The sequence below is a fragment of the Bison bison genome, unplaced genomic scaffold (assembly GCF_000754665.1).
Source record: "Bison bison bison isolate TAMUID 2011002044 unplaced genomic scaffold, Bison_UMD1.0 scf7180017864456, whole genome shotgun sequence".
NCBI lineage: Eukaryota > Metazoa > Chordata > Mammalia > Artiodactyla > Bovidae > Bison > Bison bison.
Window position 1 is genome coordinate 19979270 of NW_011495018.1, and position 19155 is coordinate 19998424.

General features: G+C 35.6%; 1 protein-coding gene across 4 annotated transcripts in view; it reads right to left on the reverse strand.

The window, feature by feature from the left end:
• The window catches only part of SHOC2 (soc-2 suppressor of clear homolog (C. elegans)), an 88490-nt gene that overhangs the window by 67188 nt on the left and 2147 nt on the right, over positions 1 to 19155 (reverse strand). The gene's annotated exons all lie outside the window — the stretch shown is intronic.

Consider the following 19155-nt stretch of genomic DNA (forward strand, 5'->3'; position numbering starts at 1 on the left):
ACTTTTTCACTCTCCACTTTCACTTTCATCAAGAGGCTCTTTAGTTCCTCTTCACTTTCTGCCATAAGGGTGGTGTCATCTGCATATCTGAGCTTAATGATATTTCTCCCGGCAATCTTGATTTCAGCTTGTGCTTCTTCCAGTCCAGCGTTTCTCATGATGTACTCTGCATAGATGTTCAATAAGCAGGGTGACAATATACAGCCTTGACATACTCCTTTTCCTATTTGGAACCAGTCTGTTGTTCCATGTCCAGTTTTAACTGTTGCTCTCTGACCTGCATATAGGTTTCACAAGAGGCAGGTCAGGTGGTCTGGTATGCCCATCTCTTTCAGAATTTTCCACAGTTTAAAAGACAAAAGTCGTAAATATCATCTGCTACAGTTTGGCTGGGAAGTTATGATTCATCCACCATAGTCACTAGACATTGCTCCTTTGGATTTCTATTAATTTCGGCCTTTACAAATTCTCTTAATGGAAAAAACTTCAATTTCCTGGAAGACTGTAAAAGGCACCTGGAATAGTTCTTTGCTCAAAAAGATAAAAAGTTTTGGGAAGATGGAATTATGAAGTTGCCTGAAAAAAGGCAGAAGGTAGGGGAACAAAATGGTGAATATGTTGTTCTATAAAGTTCTTGGTGAAAATGAAAAATATATCACTTACTTAAAAACTAAAAGAACTTTTTAGCCAACCCAATATACAGAGAACATTCCATCCATAAGTAGCAGAATAAGCATTCTTTTCAAGCACATATGGAACATTCTCCAGGATAGACTATAAGCTAGGCCACAAAAAAGTCAGTAAATTTAGGAAGACTAAAATTGTATCAAGCAACTTTTATAATCACAAGGCTGTGAGAATAGAAATCAACAAGGGAAAAACACTGCAAAAAACACAAATACATGGAGGCTTGAACACACTAAACATCAATGGATTACTGAAGAAATTAAGGCAAAATTTTTAAAAAAAGAAAAAAAAAAACAGATAAATGAAAATACACTGAGCCAAAATCTATGGGACATAGCAAATGCAGTTCTAAGAGGGAAACAGTGATATAAGTGTATCTCAGGCTGCATTAAGAATCTCAAACAACCTAACCTTACACTTGAGGGAATTAGAAAAAGAAGAAATAACAAAACCCATTGTCTGGTGGCTCAAAAATGGTAAAGAATCTGCCTGCAATGCATGAGACCCAGGTTCAATCCCTGGGTCAGGAAGATCCCCTGGAGAAGGGAATGGCTACCTACTCTAGTATTCTTGCCTGGAGAATTCCATTGACAGAGGACCCTGGTGGGCTACAGTTCATGGGGTCACAAAGAGTCAGACACGACTGAGTGACTAATACTTTCACTTTCACAATACTTTATGCTGCTTTATACCTTTAAGTACACCTCAATAGTTATAGCTTTATCTGTATCTTACTCTCTTAGGTATAAAAGATAAGGAAATAAACATAAAGCTATAATAAACACAGATGAACGAAACATACCCATTAAAGGAAAAAGTCTGATATTAGATCACAAAATAAAATATAACTGTGCATACTAGATTCACCCTCATCCTGCCCAAATGTGAAAGGATGAAAATGAAATACATGCAAATTCTGTATGTACAAAATGACATAGGGATTATATTGGCACAAGGATATTCATTGTAGAACTATATGTAAACAATAATATATTCAAATAACCTAAGTGCCCATCACCAAGGCCATGGTTATATACATTATTTTTTATTCAGTGAAATACTTTGTAATTACTAAAAAGAATGGTCAACAACCATGTACTGGTATAACACAATTGAGACAGTAAAGCTTTCTGGGTAATAGTTAGAACTCTGTAGACAGACTGCTGGAATTCAATTTCCAGTTCCCCAACTACCTAGCATTTTAAAGTTTCTATGCCTCAGTTAATTTCTTTGTAAGAGGAGGATGAAATAATACTATCTACCTCTCAAGATGTGGCATGAAGATTGTGATGAAGATTAGTAATAAATACTAAAATGTTTGTTAAAACAGGCTGTAGAACATACAAAGCACTGCAAAAATATATTAATTATAAATAAGTGAGAAAAACCCAGGTGTAGAACAGCATATTGTGCTATTTATGGGAAAATATATATATATAAACATATGCTTATAGGTACAAAATACAGAGGTACCCACAAAACTGAGAGTGGTTTTATAGGAAAGAAAACTAGGCAGAAGTCTCAGAGTAGGAGAAATATTTGCTGCATATGTCTGTATCTTTTGGACTCTATCATAAGCATATATTGAGCAGACAGAAATCAGTACTTAAATTACCCTTAAAAATCTAAAGGAATCTAAGATAAGTAAACACAGTGCCACTTCTTTATTAGCTCTCTGACCACTGTGCCTAAGGTGCATTTACTCAGATCAAAGGTTACAAACAGCAGACTCTCAGAGACAAATGTATTTCTTCAAACTATCTATGAAAGCTCAGATATTTAATATGTTACTGTATAATATACAAAAGGAATTTATCTTTGGAGACAACATTACAAATACAAATATCAAAAAAATGTTCAAAGAAATGTGCATACAAATACCAAACATTAGAAATAACTTACATGTACATCAAGTGTCAATAAATTATGGTGCCACACAATGGAGTTTCATTCAGATATTTAAAATGATAGCATACACACATAAATTTAGGTTTACAATTTTGCACATAAATGATAAACAGTAAATTATGGACTCTTCAAAGTTCCCTGGACTGCAAGATCAAACCAGTCAATCCTAAAGGAAATCAACCCTGAACATTCATTGGAAGGCCTGTTGTTGAAGCTCCAATACTTTGGACACCTGATGCAAAGAGCCAACTGCAAAAGATCTGGATGCTGGGAAAGACTGAAGGCAAAAGGAGAAGGGGGAGGCGAAGACAAGATGGTCAGATACCATCACTGACTCAAACAGTCATGAATGTGAGCAAACTCTGGGAGACAGTGAAGGACACATGGGGTCAGAAAGAGTCAGACACAACTTAGCAACTGAACAACACCAACAACAAACTATGGACTCTTTCTACACAAGAACACAGATATCCTTCATTCCTTTTCATTGTTATAATTTGTGGTATGACTACACCATAATTTACTTAATCATTTTCTTATCAACTGACGTTTAGGTTATTTCTATTTGCCTTCATGGGGGGGGGGGGGATAGGTAGCACAAATAATGCTTCATTGAACATAAATCTTTATATACAGGAACCAGTATTTCCATAAGGCAGGGTCCTGAAAGCAGAACTGTTCGGTCAAAACTAAAGTGCCTTTGAAACACGTATGCTAGTGTTGGTTGCTCAGTTGTGTCCAACTCTTTGCAACCCTCTGGACCATAGCCCGCCAGGCTCTTCTGTCCATAGATTTTTTTCAGCAAGAATACTAGAGTGGGTTGCTATTCCCTTCTCCAGGGGATCTTCCCAATCCAAGAACTGAACCCTGGTATCCTGCATTGCGGGCAGTTTCTTTACCGGCCGAGCCACCAGGGAAGCACTAAAATATGTGTAAGTAGTTCTAAACCGTCTTCTTCCAAAGAGAATGCATAAATCTACACTCTTTCAATCTTGACAATCATTATTCTTTCTCATTTTTATCAATCTGATGTATGAAAAATGACATATTATCTTTATTTCTTTGATTAGGGACGGTGAAGAAATCTTTCCATTCTTCCCATTTGTGGTATTCAGGCAAAATACGGACTATAGCTACATTATGTATAATACTCATCATGGTTTTAACTTTTCTTATTTTGCCAATATTTAATCATTGGAGGAGAAGGAAATGGCAACCCACTCCAGTATTCTTGCCTGGAAAATCCCAGGGACGAAGGAGCCTGGTGGGCTGCCGTCTATGGGGTCACAGAGTCGGACACAACTGAAGCACTTAGCAGCAGCAGCAATCACTGGAAGTTTCACATACAAATTCAGACTACTACTTCTCATTTTTAAAAAATTTTTAAATGTGAGCACCACTGGGTCAACATTTATTAATGACAAAAACCAACTAGTGGTGAACAGAAGTTGTGCCCACACAGCGCTCTCCAACTCAACAATCTCATATATAATCCCTACTGAGTTCACTCATTTATGTTACCTGCCTGATCTCTTGCAGGAATTTAAATTTAGCATTCTACTGCTATTGAGTTACTTGGCTATATACTAGTTATGAGAATTCTTCCTATGAAGGATATGTGTGCGTGTGTGTGTGCGCGCATGCACATATAAGTAATTATAAAGTATTTCTTGTCTCAATTTTTAACTTAATGATATTGTTCATATATACATATATATAGGAATCGCAAAGTCTTAATCAAATGATAGCAATGTTTATCCTTGGTTGTAAGAATGGCTTTCACTTTTATTTATCTTTGAATCATTTTTTAAAATAAATACAAGAATCCCCTCCTTTTACAATCAGTGAGGGGGGAAAGAAAAAGCTATGTTCATTTTGAAACAGAGAACGGTAGTTCGGTTATGTTCTCTTTTAAACTAACAAAGAAAACTCTATATACAATACCAGAAGAGGGCAACATAATAATCAAACCCATTTAAATTAGTCCACAATAGTTCATGAGGAGCCAAATATAGCCAATACTTCAGATTTGACTGCTTTACAAGCAATATTCAAAAGTGCCTGGAGCGATCTGATTCATATTGAAGTTATAAAACCAAATTTCTGAATACTGACAGTTCAGAAACCAGCTTTTTCTTCAATTATGAATATTTCAATTTTCATAAATATAAAAACTATAGTTTCGTTCAGTCAACATTTACAATATACTAAATGCCATGAACTGCACAAGGTGCCAAGTATGCAACCATAATAAAGCATATTATCCTTACCTGTAAGCTAACAAACAAGTGTAAAGGCAAAAACAGTGTGGTAAGAGCTGTTGAAGCACAAAGGCACTTATGAGCCTTGGAAAGGCTTCATCTTAAAGAGACAACACCTAAGAAGAGATCAACTATAAGAGTGGGAGAGGGCCAGGAATCCTAAGGTCATACTGACTCCTCTCTCTCCTTCATCTTTCATATCCTAACAATCACTAAATCCTACTCATTCTTCCCATAAAATTACTCCTGGCTCTTGAACTTCTCTTTATTCTCAATGCCACTACCCTGAGCCAGGTACACTGAACATTCTCCTGTAATAGCTTTGTAACTGGTCTCAAGCATCCACTCCCCATCTTATTCTTAATCTAATCACTACATTGTAACTAAAGTAATCTTTCAAATACTCAGGGATTTCCCGGTGGTTCAGATGGTAAAGAGTCTGCCTGCAATGTGGGAGACCCAGGTTCCATCCCTGGGTCAGGAAGATTCACTGGAGAAGGAAATGGCAACCCACTCCAGTATTCTTGCCTGGAAAATCCCATGGATGAAGGAACCCAGCAAGCTACAGTCCATGAGGTCACAAAGAGCTGGACACAACTGAGCGATTTCACTTTCTTTCTTTCTTTTCAAATACTCAAATCTAATCAACCAACTATCCAAATTAAAACACCTGGATGGGAGAGGGGGTCGTCCCACAAACACAGCCCTCAAGATAAAATCCAAAATTCTTAGCAATAATTCTCAAGTCTTTCATGATCTGGCCCCTGACTTCAGCTACAACTCCAACATTCCCCACCTTATCCTCTGGTCACGAACACTTCTTTCCAATCCCCCAAGTTCTGCTACCTCTTGTCCCTAAGACTTTACATGAGCTATTTCATTTGATCAGAGACCAGCATAAAATGATCTGTTCGTTTCCAAGGCAAACCATTCAATATTATAGTAATAAAAGTCTATGCCCCAACCACTATGCCAAAGATGAATTGGAACGGTTCTATGAAGACCTACAAGACCTTCTAGAACTAAAACAAAAAAAAAGTGTCCTTTTCATCATGGGGACTGGAATGCAAAAGTAGAAGTCAAGGGATACCTGGAGTAACAGGCAAGTTTGGCTTTGGAGTACAAAATGAAGCAGGGCAATAGCTAACAGAGTTTTGCCAAGGAACACACTGGTCATAGCAAACACGCTCTTCCAACAACACAACAGACAACTCTACACATGGACATCACCAGATGGTCAATACCAAAATCAGATGGATTATATTCTTTGCTGCTGAAGATGGAGAAGCTCCAAACAGTCAGCACAAAAAAAGACCAGGAGCTGACTGTGGCTCAGATCATGAACTCCTTGCAAAAAACAGGCTTAAATTGAAGAAAGTAAGGAAAACCACCAGGCCATTCAGGTATGACGTAAATCAAATCCCTTATGATTATACAGTGGAAGTGACAAATAGATTCAAGGGATTAGATTTGATAGAGTGCCTGAAGAACTATGGACAGAGGTTTGTGACATAGTACAGGACACAGTGATCAAAACCATCCCCAAGAAGAGGAAATGCCAAAAGGCAAAATGGCTGTCTGAGGAGGCCTTACAAATAGCTGAGAAAGGAAGAGAAGCAAAAGGCAAGTGAAGAGGAAAGATATACCCATCTGAATGCAAAGTACCAAAGAATAGCAAGGAGAGATAAGAAAGCTTTCTTAAGTGAACCATGCAAAGAAATAGAGGAAAACAATAGAATGGGAAAGTCTAGAGACCTCATCAAGAAAATCAGAGATACCAAGGGAACATTTCATGCAAAGATGGGCACAATAAAGGACAGAAATGGTATGGACCTAATAGAAGATATTATGAAGAGGTGGCAGAACTGTACAAAAAAGATCTTAATGACCCGGATAATCATCATGGTATGGTCACTCATCTAGAGCCAGACATCCTGGAGTGGGCCTTAGGAAGCATTACTATGAACAACACTAGTGGAGATGATGGAATTCCAGCTGAGCTATTTCAAATCCTACAAAACAATGCTGTTAAAGTGCTGCACTCAATATGCCAGCAAATTTGGAAAACTCACCAGTGGTCACAGGACTGGAAAAGGTCACTGCAATGCCAACGAATGTTCAAACTACCTCACAACTGCACTCATTTCACATGCTAGCAAGGTCATGCTCAAAATTCTTCAAGCTAAGCTTCAACAGTACATGAACCGAGAATTTTGCAGATGTACAAGCTGGATTTAGAAAAGGCAGAGGAACCAGAGATCACACTGCCAAAATCTGTTGGATCATTAAAAAAGCAAGAGAATTCCAGAAAAACACCTACTTCTGTTCCATGGATAATGCTAAAGCCTTTGACTGTGTGGATCACAACAAATTGTGGAAAATTCTGAAAGAGATGGGAATACCAGACCACCTGACCTGCCTCTTGCAAAACCTGTATGCAGGTCAAAAAGCAACAGTCAGAATTAGACATGGAAAAACGGACTAGTTCAAAATTGGAAGAGGAGTATGTCAAGGCTGTATATTGTCACCCTGCTTATTTAACTTCTATGCAGAGTACATTATGGGAAATGCTGGGCTGGAGGAAGTGCAAGCTGGAATCAAGATTGCCAGGAGAAATATCAATAACCTCAGATATGCAAATGACACCACTCTTATGGCACAAAGCAAAGAAGAACTAAAGAGCCTCTTGATGAAAGCAAAAGAGGAGAGTGAAAAAGCTGGCTTACAACTCAACATTCAAAAAACTAAGATCATGGCATCTGGTGCCATCAGTTCATGGCAAATAGATGGGGAAACAATGGAAACAGAGACAGACTTTATTTTCTTGGGCTCCAAAATCACTGTGGATGGTGACAGCAGCCATGAAACTAAAAGATACTTGCCCTTTGGAAGAAAAATTATGATAAACCTAGACAGTACATTTATAAAGTATAAAATATTTTAAGTATTTGTATTTATCAGTGTATTTATATTTATCACTTTGCTGACAAAAGTCCTTCTAGTCAAAGTTATGGTTTCTCCAGCAGTCATGTACAGATGTGAGAGCTGGACCATAAAGAACGCTGAGCGATGAAGAATTGAGGCTTTCAAACTGTGATGTTGGAGAAGACTCTTGAAGAGTCCCTTGGACAGCAAGGAGACCAAATCAGTCTATCCTAAAGGAAATCAGTCCTGAATATGCACTGGAAGGATTGATACTGAAGCTCCAATTTTTTAGCCACCTGATGCGAAGAGCTGCCTCACTGGAAAAGACCCTGATGCTGGGTAAGACTGAGGGCAGGAGAAGGGGGTGACAGAGGATGAGACGGTTGGATGGCATCATCGACTCAACAAACATGAGGTTGAGCAAACTCAGGGAGACAGCGAAGGACAGGGAAGCCTGGCGTGCTATACAGTCCATGGGGCTGCAAAGAGTCAGACGTGACTGAGTAACTGAACAACAACAATAGAAACAGGTTTACAGTTCTTCACTGAGATCCATGCACCCTTCAGATCTCAGTTTAAATATCAGGGAAGTCCTTCCTGACTACTCAAAAGCATTTCTGAATACTGTCTCCGCTCTCTGTGCTCCCACTTAAAACTTCCCCTATCAGAGTATTTTTCACACTGTATCATATTTGTCAGATTAGCTATTTCACTCCCTCATTTAAAGCAGTAGGAAAACAGGGACCTTACTGTCTTTTTCACAGTTTTATTCTAATAGTTATAAAATAATACCTAACAGTTTAATTTATTGAAAGAATTGTTGAGTATTTGTTAACTTGGGCTTTATCTACCCTACTAAATAGCAGCCTTCCTACAGTTTTCCTCTTAAGTACTTTACAGCTTCAAAGATACTATGAACTTTTTATTAAACACACAATAAGCATGTAGTAAACACTTGCTGAAACCAGTTGAACAATAAGCAAAGACAAAAATCTTGTCTCATTGCATACTTCCCTATACTCAAAATTAAATCACTCAGATTTTTTAATGAATAACTAAAATGGCAAGATTTCAACTATTTTCGTTTGTTTATAAAGATCTGAAATGCTCCTTATATTCTTTTACTAGTTGAAATAAACTGCTCTCCCCTCCAAATCACATAATTCTATGTATTTTTGTAATTCAAGTTAAAAAAGGAATCTTCAAAACTGGAAAACCAAAGATTGAGAAAGTACCCAAAATTAACATGTTCAAGGGAACATTACTGTTCAGAGAGAAATGGAAAAACACTGCCCTAAGCAGCATGAATGAACATGATGCGAGAGTTAATTTTCATGCAGGCTAAAGAAATAGCTGTAAATAAATAAATTGTTCTATATTAGTCCATGTTAATTAGAATCAAGGCAAGAGTGCACAACTTATAGCATCTCTAAACTCATCTCCCCCCCTTTTCTAAAGAGGCAAGATGAAATAGTTTGGACTGAAGTAGTTTGGACTAACATGCACGGAAACTAAATATTATACAGTAACAAATACATGAGAGTTTTCCAAGAAATTTGGTATTCCTTCTTATGGGAAAGCACAAGATTTATTATGTAATTTTGATTCTGAGCAAACAAAAGTTTTGAGCAAAGAACTGAAAATCTGTTTACTCAACCTAAAAGTCAAGCCATAATTGAGATTACAGCTCTCTTGTACAACACTTCACTATATACATAAATTGTAAGATTCTCCAGCAAAATAAAAGGAAGAGGTGGGATGGGGGAATTTAAATGTCTCAAGATAACTAAGATATAATAATAAATGTCATATCTTGATCAAACTTAATCTGAAAAGTTCTTAGGCCACACAGTCTAAAGAAAAAGATTTGTGAATATTTGCTTTAACAGCCTTTCTTTCCCAGAACTCAAAACATGTCAAACAGAACCTAAGTGTTCTCAAAGAACACTTACTCTTTAACATGGGCTAATTGGCAATAAATCAAAAAGTTGGCTACCTAATTATCAGTGTAAAGCAAACGAGATAAAATGTAATTCCTATCTTAGGTTATATGCACTAAGGTGACTACAGTATTTTAAAAGTATTTTCAACTTAGAATTTGATTTTCAGTACTTTTAAGCTAAAAATTAATCTCATTTAATTGCTTTTTGTGTGTATAAACCCACATATTCCTTCACTAGATCTTATTTGATCATAAAGTCTGTCCATTACTCATTCTATAAACTATCAGAAACTGTCAGGAAAAAAATATAAACAAAAATAAATTTACCACACACAGCAAGATTAGAGGACTGTGGTGTCAAGGCAGGTATATTACATTTAAGAGTCAGTATTTAATAAGTTGCCTTTATTATAAAACAAAGTTTTTCTTATATTCATATAGTTCACTTTTTAGACTATTTAGATGAAGACCAGTATGCTCAGTTATTTATCTATTCATCCTAACAGCTGTTAAAACAGAATTTACATTGTGCATTTGGGGCCTTAATAATATAATCTCATTATCTCTGTATTACATTTTAAAAAATACCCCAAAGCAAAAGTCTTCCTCATACAAGATCAAAAAAAAAAAAAACATGGAACAGTCAAGCCCAATTTAACTTAAGGTTAATAAAGATTCTTTCCCATCAGAACCTACTCTATTGGAAAAGCAGCCCATGCTTATAGATTTGAATATATATTTAAAAAAATTTTTTTTTTGCAATTTAACATATTAAATCTAACCAGTTCCCAACTGGTTAGATGTACTATCTACTATTATGTGACTATAATTGCAAAATGAGTCCCACATAGTTTACAGAAGCTTTAATGTAAAAAATTCTTACATCATAAAAATGTAAATCACTTAGTAATTTGCAGGTAGCAATTGATTTATTATTTAAATTATGCCAGAAAAAAAGAAAAAGCATTATTTGGCCATACTTAATTTCAATTACTCTCAGAAGCAACTCAAATATTATCAAATTGTTAATTATAAAAGCTGGGTAATGGTATGGTCAAAAAAAAGATGTGTCAATTAAGAAATTATTTTTATTTTTACACATGATCTACCTTTGAGGATTATTCAAAGAATTTGAACATAATGGGCTTCCCTGATGGCTCAGCTGGTAAAGAATCTGCCTGCAATGCAGGAGACCCTGGTTTAAATCCTGGGTTGGGAAGATCCCCTGGAGAAGGGATAGGTTACAACTTCAATTATATGAAACTTAATTTTAACTTTCTTTGATAAAATAAAAATCTTCAAGATCTTACTACAGAGTCATTATAAAAGTATCAATTAGCATAATATATGTGTGTGTGTGTGTGTGTGTGTGTGTGTGTGTGTGTGTAAATATCAGGTATAGTGAGCTCCAGCTGAAAAAAGGCCAGATAAGTTTATTTTTGCATATAGATAATTAGTTATGCGTTACAGCATTACTCACAGAGCTAACTCTATAAAAATTACATAGCTGACTTTAAAGGCAAATTTATTAAGTCCTTCCTTTTTCATATCACAGAATCTTTAAACTGAAACATTTAACTCTAAAATCCATTTCTCTGATAATAATAATTAGCATAGATCAACTCAGTACCTTTTTTAATTAACAAAATAAGCTGGTAAAAAGTATGTTTTATAAAATGCCTTGACAGTATACTATCCTGAACAATGGATATAAACTAGTTTCATACTTTACAGTTAGTTTCTAATCAGTTTCAGTATCTGTTTCTCACAGTCTGATACAATGCTGCAACTTCAGAGTTGCACAACATTCTGGGGGAAATGTATAAAATTATTTACATTGAAATACTTAGTCCTGTACACAAGCATCATGACAATTTCACAAGAGTGGTCAAACTTTTTAAATAAAAATATTAATAAATTTTAATAGAATTAAGTGTTTGTTTCAAAAACTGTGACTCCATTTTAAAGAATCATTGTTCTCAAGTCCCAAAACAATTTTTGCTTTTCATGCCTTATTTGCAACCTAAAACATTAACTGATTTATGTCACTCACTCACCCATTGACTATCATATTTGATCATCTTCAGGTTTTTCCTGCCCAATCCAAAGCCCAACACAGACTCACGTTCTGGACCTTCAATACACTTTGTTCTTGTCCTAAATACGCATGTTCTGTGTGTACTACTATAAGCTATTATATAACAGGAGGTGGGATAAATTAAAGAATACTGCAGCACTATAAGCCATTGAGCATGCTGAGTTTCCACAGTTGCTTAGTGGGTGTTCTGAAACTAGGCCATATTTCTAGTATTAAGAATTTCAAATCCCTACTTCCAAAGCAGAAATAAATGTTTTCAAAATTAAATCATAAAACCTTACTATTTTAAGCTGCCTGGTATATAAGTATCCCATTTCTATGACTTTAAAACTGTAATTAACACATGGTAGATAAACCAATATTTGTTTTAGCAACAAAATAGGAAATAACTAGCTCTTTTACCTATCCTTATATAGTCAGAAAACACGATTACAAAACTAAGACAAAATAAATTTATATGAACCAGAACTAAAGCCCTTTAAGTGAAATATCAAATTCTTTATCCCAGAAGACATAAAGAAAACAAAGTTGAATTAAAAATAATATATTTCAGGTCATCCAAGCTGCAACATTCTACAGACTTCTAAAACAAGTATTATAACCTCCAATCTAATTTTTCCAGTCTAGGTTACCAAAAATGCCAAAAATAAACAATAAAACTTACTCTTTAAGGACTTCCCTCATAGCTCGGTTGGTAAAGAATCTGCCTGCAATGCAGGAGACCCAAGTTCAATTCCTGGGTCAGAAAGATCCTCTGGAGAAGGAAATGGCAACCCACTCCAGTATTCTCGCCTGGAGAATGCCATGGACAGAGGAGCCTGGCAGGCTACAGTCTATGGGATCACAAAAGTCGGACATGACTTAGCAACTAAACCACTACTCTCTTTAACAGTTTAAAAGTTGCTTTATGTCATTTTGTCATATCACTGCAACAGGTATGTTTTCATTCAAAACTGATAAACATGTTGTTACTCAGTTTTACATATTTCGTACCTCAGTACACAAAAGAAACACATGGTAGGTATAAAATCCAAAAGCTTTTAAGGCAGTAATAATATACTGCACTAAATCAGGACTTTCAATCATTTTCTTCAATTTAATTTTACTTAATAAATACTTACAATACCTACTATGTTTCATCTCATTAAGCAAATCTTCCCAATAACAAAAGGCTAACATTAAAACTGCAAGGAGATCCAACCAGTCCATTCTGAAGAAGATCAACCCTGGGATTTCTTTGGAAGGAATGATGCTAAAGCTGAAACTCCAGTACTTTGGCCACCTCATGTGAAGAGCTGACTCATTGGAAAAGACTCTGACGCTGGGAGGGATTGGGGGCAGGAGAAGGGGACGACAGATGATGAGATGGCTGGATGGCATTGAGTCTGAGTGAACTCCGGGAGTTGGTGATGGACAGGGAGGCCTGGCATGCTGCAATTCATGGGGTCGCAAAGAGTCGGACACGACTGAGCAACTGAACTGAACATTAAAACTTGTTATCATTTTAGATGGAAACCTTTCTGAAATACAATACCTGTTCCTGTGTCATTATCAAAATTTACCAACAGCAATTAATATCTTTGTCATGATCTTACATCATCGTTTTTGCTATACTATTCTACATATAAAACAGATGGCATCTTAAAAGATTTTAAGTATTTATCACATTAATTTATTTTTTAATGTCTTACGTCTGCTTTTTAAGTACTTTACCCTTGCTCTTATTTTCAACTTTCATAAGGCCTCTAGGAGTACCCTATCCTTTCTACATTTGGCTACCAAACTTTAAAGTAACTGTACATTATGAAATTTTAACGGAGAAGTCAATGGCAACCCACTCCAGTACTCTTGCCTGGAAAATCCCATGGATAGAGGGGCCTGGTGGGCTGCAGTCCATGGGGTCGCTAGGAGTTGGACACGACTGAGAGACTTCACTTTATTTTTTCACTTTCATGCGTTGGAGAAGGAATGGCAACCCACTCCAGTGTTCTTGCCTGGAGAATCCCAGGGACGGAGGAGCCTGGTGGGTTGCCATCTATGGGGTCGCACAAAGTCGGACACAACTGAAGCGACTTAGAAGCAGCAGCATAAAATTGTAAAGATCCCTCAATTAAGGCCTAGGGGGTTCTAAGAGCAGAAAATGTGGTTTAAGAGCAAAAGCATTATGATATCTTTGTCCTTTTTGGCCTGTTTGTTTGGGGGCCCTAGACAAATTTTCTGTTAGAAGCCTTACAAAGTTAAGACATTGTGTACTGGAGAAATGGTAGTAAAGAGGACAAATACTTGATGCTCATCATGAAGCTTACAGTAATGCAAAAAAGACAAAGACATTAAACACATCATTACAAAAATGATGAGTATTATAAAAAGGCAATAACAGGTGGGAGACCTTAAAACAGGAGAATCTAACTAGAGATCAAAGGCTTCCCCAAGGATGTGATATTGGGGCCTGACCAGCAATTAGGAGGTTAGCCAGGTGAAGCGAGCATGGGGCTGTACCCAAGGAGATGACACCAGAAAGTTTTAGTTTCTTAAAAGATAACCTTGAGATAAGTGAGACGTTATAACATTTATATGGGAATTGCTAAAATGTGAAACATTTAAAAAGGAATTTCTCAGATTTCTATAAGGAAAATAACAGGAAGGACTGCTGTGCTTAGTTGCTCAGTCGTGTCCAACTCTTTGGGATCCGCCATTCTCTTTTGTCCATGGGGATTCTCTAGGTAAGAATTCTGGAGTGGGTTGCCATGCCCTCCTCCAGAGGATCTTTCCAACCGAGAGATCAAATCCAGGCCTCCCACACTGCAGGCAGATTCTTTACTGTCTGAGCCACCAGGGAAGCTCAACCAACAATACTGAAGTGTGTAGCCTATCCCTTCTCCAGGGGATCTTCCTGACCCAGGAATAGAACCGGGGTCTCCCATATTGCAGGCGGATTCTTTACCAACTGAGCTATCAAGGAAGCCCCAACAGGAAGGATTGAAAAAAAGCCAAGTATGAGAATGTTTTAAAATGGGAAACTACGGCACGCTGGGAGAGCCGAAGAGCTTTCATTTCATCCTCAAAAAGTATTAAATCACACTGCATAAAAAATTACTTTTTAATAGTCAAGTTCAGAGAACTTTTAAATCTTAAAAAACTTTTAAAGGCATACAAAGACTTCTAGCAGGCTACCAGGATATAACTACTGATCATACAGTCTGACTTTTAAGCAAAGAGTGGCACTCTGAAGTAAGTATGGAAAGAGGCTATTTTTAATGTTCTCAGAAGAGTGCATTTTAAATATCTGCGAAATAACTCACCATGAGTTCTAAGGAAGGAAATTCATAAATGTTACTCTTAACAAGATACATAAAAGCTGAGAAAAATATATTTAAGTATGATATGAGAAAAATATATTTAAATACTATTTTGAAACATTTTCTTATTATCCAAGTTCCATGCTTCAGAATTATTTCACGTTAGGCTGATATGTTCTTCTATTTAACTATGAAAATATACTTAGTTAAATATTTTAAATAATAATTTGGAGCAGATTCCTAACATTAGTGCAGATCCATAGTTCAAGCCCCAAATTAAATGAGGCACAAAAGGCATACAATCTCTAAAGATAATAACTTTAATGAAAGCCTACTGTATCACTTAAAATATTAACATTAGGTCATAGATGGACTCCAAATTGTTATTCCCTGCAATTCTCCAAATGGACCTTAACATCTCTAACTTCTATGCTTTTTCTACCCTCCATCCAACTTATTCCTCAAGAGTTAGTTCAGGTTGTATCCTTCAGTAAGCACTGATGATTATACATGCAGTCTGAATTAATTCATCTGAGTTCTTCAGTATATACTGCTACCAAAGCACTTGTCACACTGCAAAACAATTAACTACTGTTTGTCCCCTTCATGCAACAAACCATGAACTTACTAAATGCAGAAAACAGTGTATTTATCTCTGTGCCTTTACAGACCGGGAAACACACAGCGCTCAGGAGAAGGTCTATGACATGAGTGAGTATGAAACTAGTGAGAAACACTTACATAACAAAACTTAAAGGTTAACTCAAAAACTATCTGCAAAATGGTAAAATTCCTGAAGGCAGTGTTGTACAACACAAAACCGGAAACAGAGAAAGCCCAAATTTAACTGATGAAATTAACTCCAAATTCTAGACATCACCCATGTCAGAACACATCATTTCTACCTACAAGGCATTAGAAAAACTGAAAGAAAAAATATTTGTCAACGGTGAAATTACTTAACTAAACTTGCAAGATTTATAAAGTATTTGAGGGCAAATAAGATGCTTAAATTGTGTGTTCACAGTGCTATGAACATTAGAAGATAGACATTCCAAAATATTTCATAGTAGTCTTTCACATAGGGACAAATCATACCCTCTTTTAAGGTCATCTATAATGTTTTAGCTTCAAGCAATATCTTCCTTATTTCCAATAAAAGAAACTTTAACCTTTTCTAGCATGAACTACTTTCTGTGACCAGTTATGATATTTACAAAAGTTGGAATGAGATACGTAGTGTGAAATAATCTAATTAGTTCTTTAAATCTTGATAATGGGAACATCATACTTTCTCAAAGAGCACATATGTTAGCAACATCTCAAAAGCTGAAGAGCCCTCTGCAATTAGAATATGCTTTTCATACACTAGAACTTTGATTTGCTGAGTTAAAGATGATGTGCTAAAAAACTGGGAACCAGGAGAAAATGCCAAAGACAGAAGAAATATTATGTTAAAATAATGCAACTACATATTTTAGAACATAAATTAGTTTCTTAGACTTACGCATGTTCTTTTCTACCTGCGCTGGTTGACAATTACATTTCAGAGCACTCCAATACTTAAAGCACACTATAGGTCAACTTGTGACAGAAATTTTTAATATTTTAAAAGTCAGAGTTGATAGTAAAATACAAAATTTAACTACTGTGTTAACAGAAAAAAAAATTTCCAGAAAGATATATAGTACATAGCCTTGATACAACGTAAAATTCAGAAGACAGGAATAGCAAACCTGACCTATATATTCTTTACTCAGTAAAAGATTTAGCCTTAAATTATAATATGCCTAATGCTTAATGTGAAATATGTAATGCAGGAAATATAAGTCAAATAATAAGCAAAAACAGCAAATTTATTTGCAGTACTCCTTTTTCAAGTATCACATAGAAGTACTTTATTATTCTGCTGCTAAATTACAGCCCATTTCTAATTCATCTATAACAAAGTATTACTACTTCCCCACGGATCTTATTAGGAAATACCAAAGTTTTATATCTAAGTTTCCTCTCCTAATTGGTATCTTATAATCCAGTTCAAGAACACCTTCACTAAGCCCAAGTTACAGAACCTCAGAATTCACCGAAGGACAGGAGTCAGCTTGTTTTTCTGTTGTTTTTTATTGTTTTGAGAGTGTTTTGGTCTTGTGATTTTTTTAATTACTATAAGCATATATTCTGTTTTTTCATTCATGAAAAATACATAAACGATACAGTGAACTGAATCCTATGAAGATATAGTCTTTCATTTAATCTTCAACCTCCAAAGAAATTCATTCTTATATCTGCATGCCCAGGTTAGTGTATATTTTTCAGTTAAAAAAAAAACAAAACACAAAAAAAACACAACAGATTCTGGTATTCTTTTCTCATATGATATTTAAAATCTAAAAACTATTTAAACTGTTTAAAGAATTCAAGTCTTACAGAAATATTAAATTACACAATATTGATAATCCAGCATATTTTTAAAACAAACATGACTGCAATTTAACTGCCTGGATAACAAGGAATTTCAATTTTCACGCTTGCCCTCAAAATCCATACAGGTAACGCAAGGCAAAAAAAAATATACCAGCAGTTATTCAGAAGCCATCTTTGGGAGCATTCCACCTAGAATTCCAGTTTATTATCTCTCTTGAATATGGGAGAAGCCCTCTCCCAAGTCACTGAAGAAACAAAAAAAATTCAAAAAGTATAATTCCAGCCAGCATAACAAAAGAATTTATGATTTTAGTGTTCCGTTTGAAAAGTGAAATGTTTCAAATTTCTGACTGGTTTCTAGTTCACAAGTTGCTGTGTCTTGTTACCATTATCAAAACAGTTCTGATCAACTTTCTGAATATGGTAGCTTAAAAACTCAAAAAAAAAAAAAAAAACCCAGCTGCAAGTTATTAATGTATTTCTTAACATCACTCTTTAATCAATTACCATTCATAACAAATAAAAGAGAAAAATCTTAAAAACAGCTGAAAAATTGTATTAACAATCAAGAAATCAGAAAACAAATGGCAACCTGAGATCAATGTGTTTTTCAAAAACTGAACAAACGCCGGGAAAACGTAGTAACCTTAGAGATAGGCCATGTCCGTTATTTCCAAACTGGCATTTCAAGAATATAGTTTTATATGTCAGCTTTATGTTACATTTAAACCATTAGACAAAGCCTTTATTTCTCTGTGGTCTACTTTAAAATGCATATGCATAATTAAAACTTTTACAGTGTGCCTGAGGTGCAAATTAGTATTTAAAAGATTATCATATTCAGTCTAAGATCCTTATGTAGGTAGGGAATGGTCATTTTCATAATTATTCCTAATAATTCTTGTCACTGTCACACAGAAAACAAACACTTAACAAATTCAAACTATGAACTTTAAGTTTGCTGAATGTCACAAATTGTACTCAATAGCTAAATCTCAAATACATAGTAACAGACAGTTACAAAGGCTGTAACATGTAAAGGTGAGGGTAGAGATTAGCAACTAATAAACTGAGGTCTTTAAGACAATCTTTCTTAAAGGGTTGATGATGTAAAAATTACTTGGTGACACAAGTGTACTCTAAGATTCTGAAAACCTAACAAAAAATAGTTTTAGATACAACTATCCATTACTCCTGAGTACTGAGCAAGGAGAAAGTGCTGACATTTACGAAGAAGTGTATAATACTGCACAGGTGTAAGCTTAGATATAGACTGGTGGTACTTATCGTGAGGGAAGCAAATACTATACAGTCCACATCTGCAACCCAATTTTGCTTCAGCATCCCTAGAGACTTAGAAAACATTTTTTGGGTAGATTGCAAAATATTGCTTCCTCTTTTATTCTCATCACCCCCATTATGATACAAAGCAACAGAAAAGAAAATCAAATCACCAACTGAAAGGGCTGAAAGCTTAAACACACACACAGACACACACACAAAAGCATCTTCTTTCCAACTATTGAAACAGTATTCATTTCACCTGTTTGTAGATCCACACTAACACAATTACACAAACCCTCTGCTGATTTTTGAGGGGAAAAAAAAAAA